The 6,238-nt window shown below is 36.1% G+C and overlaps 1 pseudogene; it reads left to right on the top strand.

The window, feature by feature from the left end:
* The first annotated feature begins 335 nt into the window (after nt 1-335).
* On the top strand, nt 336-4,531 carry LOC131618683 (uncharacterized; annotated as a pseudogene).
* Nucleotides 4,532-6,238: the final 1,707 nt, after the last annotated feature.

The raw sequence follows: 6,238 nt of genomic DNA, 5'->3' as shown, positions 1-6,238 counted from the left end.
TTTCTTTAAAGAACTAAAAAGAGCAATTGAGTGGAAAAAGGCAAGAGTGTTCATTTGAAAAAAAGACAAATTTGAGTGTAAACACGTGAGGATTATTGTTGTTATTATTTTGTGATTAACCATGCCAGGTGGTGATGGTAGCCCTCGTCAAATAGAAGCTAATAGACTATTATTGGAAGCTCTCACAGCTAAAATGAGAGATGATGATAGAACAAACGGAGGCAATTCATGCGAGGATTGATCAATTAGAAAACCAACAAAATAATACTGATGAGGAGGAAAGAGCAAGGAGAAGGAGGATGGGTAGGCCTAGAGAGGAAAGATTGAGTGGTATAAAAATTAAAGTTCCAACCTTTCAAGGGAAAATGATCCAGAGGCTTATTTAGAGTGGGAAACAAAAATCGAACAAATTTTTGCTTGTAACACTTATAGTAATGTTCAAAAAGTGCAGGTTGTTGCCCTTGAATTTACAGAATATGCCTTGGTGTGGTGGGATCAAACTGTCAAAGACAAGAGAAGATATGATGAACCAGCCATTGACACTTGGGAGGAGATGAAAAGAATTATGAGAAGAAGATTTGTTCCTTCCTATTACCATAGGGACTTGCATAATAAATTACAACGGCTCACTCAAGGTTCTAAAAGTGTTGATGAATATTACAAAGAGATGGAGGTTGCAAAGATAAGAGCCAATGTGGAGGAAGATAACGAAGCAACAATGGCAATATTTCTTCATGGCCTAAATCGTGACATAAGTGACATCGTGGAGCTGCATCATTATGTGGAAGTAGATGATTTGGTGCATCAAGCTATCAAGGTAGAACAACAGCTCAAGAGAAAGGGTCTAGGAAGGAGAAGCACAACTACTTTCAATTCTCAAAGTTGGAAGGACAAAACAAAGAAGGACGGTGCTTCATCATCCAAGGAAGCCACAGTTGAAAACAAAGGTAAAACTATTACCCCTACTTCAAGTGTTTCAACTAACAAATATGTTAAGTGTTTCAAGTGTCAAGGCCAAGGACACATTGCATCTCAATGTCCAACAAAGAGAACAATGCTTATGGAAGAAAATGAAGACATTGTTGAAGAGGAGGATGATGATTATGAAGAGGAGTTTGAAGAAGATGAAGAAGAATTACCTAATGGAGATTTACTCATGGTGAGAAGATTGTTAGGAAGTCAAATCAAAAAGGCGGATACAAGTCAAAGAGAAAACCTTTTTCATACAAGATGCCTTGTGCAAGGAAAGGTTTGTTCTTTAATTATTGATGGAGGAAGCTGTACAAATGTTGCTAGCACCCATTTGGTTTCTAAACTAAATTTGGAAAGAAAACCTCACCCAAATCCTTACAAACTCCAATGGCTTAATGAAAGTGTAGAAATGCTTGTTAATAAACAAGTTGAGGTCTGTTTTAAAATTGGAAAATATGAGGATGTAGTGTTATGTGATGTAGTACCGATGGAAGCTAGTCATTTATTATTAGGTAGGCCTTGGCAATTTGATAGAAAAGCTAATTATGATAGGTACTCCAATAAGTACTCTTTTATGTATCATGGTCAAAAGATCAATCTTGTACCATTAAATCCTTGTGAGGTGAGAGAAGATCAAAAGAAAATGAGAGAAAAAAATGATCAAGAAAGAAAAGAAAAAGAAAAAGAAAAGAATGAAAAAGAAGAAAAGAATGAACAAGAAAAAGAAAAGAATGAAAAGAAAAAGAATGATAAAAAAGAAAAGAAACGAAGTTTAATTGCAAAAAAAAAATGTGAAGAAAGCAATTGTGTCACACCAGCCCTTATACTTGCTTTTTTGCAAAGAGGTGCCTTTACTAACCACTGTTTCTAATGAAAACAAATTGCCAACTTGTGTTGAGTCTCTTTTGCAGGAGTTTAAAGAATTGTTTCCAAAAGAGGTGCCAAGTGGATTACCACCCATAAGAGGAATTGAACATCATATTGATCTCAATCCAGGAGCATCTTTGCCTAATAGGCCATCATATAGAAGCAATCCACAACAAACTCATGAGATACAAAGACAAGTTGCTGAATTGATAAGTAAAGGATGGGTAAGAGAAAGTTTAAAAGCAGTTTTCCATTCATCCCCTTCCCTTATTATAATCTGGTGATATCCACTTTTCAAATCAATTTTAAAAAATAAGCATGCACCAAACAATTCATCAAGCAAATCATCTAGTCTAGGAATGGGATGCCTATATTTGATGGTAATATTATTAATGGCCCTGCAGTCAGTGCACATCCTCCAACTACCATCCTTTTTAGGGACTAGAATAATAGGGACAGCACAAGGACTTAGTTGATCATTGCATTCATTTAAGGGCTGTTTTGAAAGTGCTAAGACAAGAGAACTTGTATGCCAACCTAGAAAAATGTGTTTTTTGCACCGATCATGTGATTTTCTTAGGTTTTATTGTGAGCTCTAAAGGGGTACATGTTGACGAGGAAAAGGTGAAAGCCATTCGAGAGTGGCCTCCTCCCAAAAATGTAAGTGAGGTAAGAAGCTTCCATGGTTTGGCTAGTTTTTATAGGAGGTTTGTGAAGGACTTTAGTACCTTGGCAGCACCTCTTAATGAAATTGTTAAAAAGGATGTTAGTTTTAAATGGGGTGAAAAACAAGAGCAAGCATTTGCTGCCCTAAAAGAAAAGCTCACCCAAGCACCTATTCTTGCCTTGCCTAATTTTTCTAAATCTTTTGAAATTGAATGTGATGCATCTAATGTGGGAATTGGAGCTGTTTTGTTGCAGGAAGGTCATCCAATTGCTTATTTTAGTGAAAAGCTAAAGGGAGCTGCCCTCAATTATTCTACTTATGATAAGGAATTATATTCCTTGGTGAGAGCTCTACAGACTTGGCAACATTACTTGCTGCCCAAAGAATTTGTCATTCATAGTGATCATGAATCCTTGAAACATTTAAAGGGTTGAATTTCTTGAACAATTTCCCTATGTAATCAAGCATAAGAAAGGTAAATCAAATGTTGTGGCAGATGCACTCTCCAGAAGACATGTCTTGATTTCTACTCTTGAAACTAAAGTGTTCGGTCTTGAGCATGTTAAGGATTTGTATGGAAGTGATTCTGAATTTTCTTCTAAATTTTTCTCTTGTGAGCATGCTGCCCAAAATGGATACTTTAGGCACAATGGCTATTTGTTTAAGGAAAAAAGACTATGTGTGCCCAAAGGATCCATTAGAGAATTACTTGTGAGGGAAGCACATGAGGGTGGATTAATGGGGCATTTTGGGGTTTTTAAGACTTTAGATTTGTTGCAAGAACATTTTTATTGGCCTCACATGAAAGTTGATGTACAAAAGTTTTGTGAAAAATGTATTGTTTGTAAAAAGGCAAAATCTAAGGTAATGCCTCATGGACTTTACACTCCTTTGCCTACCCCTGAATTTCCTTGGATTGACATCTCTATGGACTTTGTTTTAGGGCTTCCCAAAACAAAAAATGGAAAAGATTCTATTTTTGTGGTTGTTGACAGATTTTCAAAGATGGCACATTTGATACCTTGCAGGAAAGTAGATGATGCTTGTCATGTTGCTGATCTCTTCTTCAAAGAAGTGGTACGCCTTCATGGGCTGCCAAGGAGCATTGTTTCAGATAGGGACACTAAGTTCCTAAGTCACTTTTAGAGGACTTTGTGGGGTAAAGTGGGTACTAAATTACTTTTTTCCACAACTTGTCATCCTCAAACGGATGGACAAACAAAAGTAGTCAATAGAACTCTTTCTACTCTTCTTAGGGGCGTTCTTAAAAAGAATTTAAAAATGTGGGAAGAATGGTTGTCTCGTGTGGAGTTTGCTTATAATAGGGCTGTTCATAGTACTACAAAGTTTTCACCTTTTGAAATTGTGTATGGCTTTAATCTATTAACACCTCTTGATTTATTGCCATTGCCTAACACTTCTCTTTTGAAACATAAGGATGGAAAAGCTAAGGCTGACTTTGTAAAGAAATTACATGAACAAGTTAGAATACAAATTGAAAAGAAAAATGAAAGCTATGCTAAATATGCAAATAAGGGAAGAAAGAAAGTGGTGTTCGAACCTGGAGACTGGGTTTGGGTTCATATGAGGAAGGAGAGGTTTCCATTGCAAAGAAAGTCCAAATTACAGCCAAGGGGAGATGGGCCATTTCAAGTGCTTTCCAAGATAAATGATAATGCCTACAAGATAGAACTTCCAGGTGAGTATGGTGTTAGTGCCACTTTCAATGTTTCTGATTTATCTCCTTTTGATGTAGGTGATGGTGAACTCAATTCGAGGTTGAATTCTCTTCAAGAGGGAGGGGATGATGAGGACATGGAGATACAAGACATAAATGAAGTAATCCAAATCTTGGGAGGACCTATGATAAGGGCACGTGCAAGGAGAGTCAATGGTGCTCTAATACAATTTATGAACAAACCAACGGGAGAAAGGGATCAATTGAAAGGAAATGAGCCAAGACTTGTCATTTTGATCCAAGCTAATGAAGAGGGCATGTCATGTGGGATTGCTGCCCCATTTTGATGTTTTTAATCAATTATGTTGTAATAAAATGTGTTATGGCCCAACTTTTGAAATTTTGGCCCAAAACACTTTTTATTTTTTATTTTTTGTGTGTTTTTAAATATTCTAAAGCTCATAAAGCTTAGAATTTTTGTGGTCTATATATTTATAAGTAAATAATGGGCTCTAGAAATCAATAGGTCAAGATTTTAAGGAAGGAGAAATAGAAAGGTGAGATTCATTAATCAAAGTGGCTATAAATTGCTATTATTCATCAAGGAAATTAATATCCACTTTCTCCACTACCTTTAAGTGTGTAACCTTTCTTTTTCAAACCATTATTGACTAGTTAGTGGGTTGAAGTTGTAGAATTTATTGAGTTAATATTGTAAGCTACCTTTTACCTATAAATAGGGAGCTAAATATGAATGAAAGATAAGTTGAATTTTGTTAAACACTTTGTGTGATTTTGAGAGCATTGCTCCTTTGGTTCTAGATTGGACCATATTTTGATCTTATCAAGAAACCAAGTTTCTTGTGGTGATCTTCACTAAGGCTTATCATCCTTTCTTTTCATAGAAAGAGTGTGGCGCCTCATTTCTATCCCTTTCCATCAATTTCTTTCTAAAACTTTCGTTGTTTCAATTCTGCCCAAAAGCAAATATTACTTGTAATTTCGTTTTTTTCTATTCTATATTATCATCATAAACTACAAGTTCCATAACTATAACAAAGTATGAGAAAAATGGCTGCTTTACAAATCGGTTAGCCATCACATGTGAAAGTTATATCTCGTCAAAGTTCGGTTGACTTTAGGTCAAAACCCCTAATTTAGAAACTTTAGATTTGGTTGATTTCTGAAGTTTCCTCGATGAATCATGATCAATATTTGATCAAATGATGAATGATACTTCAAAGTATTGATGTTGACCAAAAATTAGGTGTTTTGATTGTGTTTTGACCATAGTTGACTTTTAGGTCAAACTAGTCGACCATTGATCTTTTGAACTATTGACTGAGCAATCTTAGGAATCAGGGCTTGAAACTTGGCATAGAGGTTCTTTGAATCGTATGAGAGTCCATGGGATCCATCTGAGGTCTTAGAACTTGATCTGATCTTGAGAGAAGCAAAACCCTAGTTGTGGGTTGATTTCCTTAGGAAATATGTAAGTGTGCCCAATTCTTGCATATGCTTGAAGATCATATGAGTCAAGATATATTAAAATATGATGGGAAACTTTTGGGGTATGACACTGGAAAATCCTTATACACGCATAAAAATTAAGAACGAAACCATGGTTAGGTTTGTTTGGATCATACGAACTCCATGGTAGCCCCAATTTGGTCTAATTCGGCCTGCATAAAAAGTCCCTAATTTGAAATCCTAACACTCAACAATGGTGATTCATAATATATGACCGCAAGCATCAAATTAATCGCCCAGAAACACTCAATGCAACATGCCTAACAAGATTATGTATTCAAATTATATTTATGCTTCAAGAATCATTGAAATCGAAGAATGGAAAAGGAAGGACAAACCGTGACTTGTTGCAGAGGATTGGCAATGTGTCTGGGCTTGTTAATGATCGGGAAATCTTCAGAGGAGTCTCGTGAACGTTTTGGGATCCTCAAAAGCCTTGGCTTCTGCAAGCAAGAAACCAAATTCACTTTGATCTTGAGCTTTTTGAACCTTAGGGATCACTCTTGGCTACAGAATTTTCGTCC

This window comes from Vicia villosa, linkage group LG7, assembly GCF_029867415.1.
Source record: "Vicia villosa cultivar HV-30 ecotype Madison, WI linkage group LG7, Vvil1.0, whole genome shotgun sequence".
In the NCBI taxonomy this organism is placed as follows: Eukaryota; Viridiplantae; Streptophyta; class Magnoliopsida; order Fabales; family Fabaceae; genus Vicia; species Vicia villosa.
Note: the sequence above shows the minus strand (reverse complement) of the source record. Positions and strands in the feature narration are given on the sequence as shown.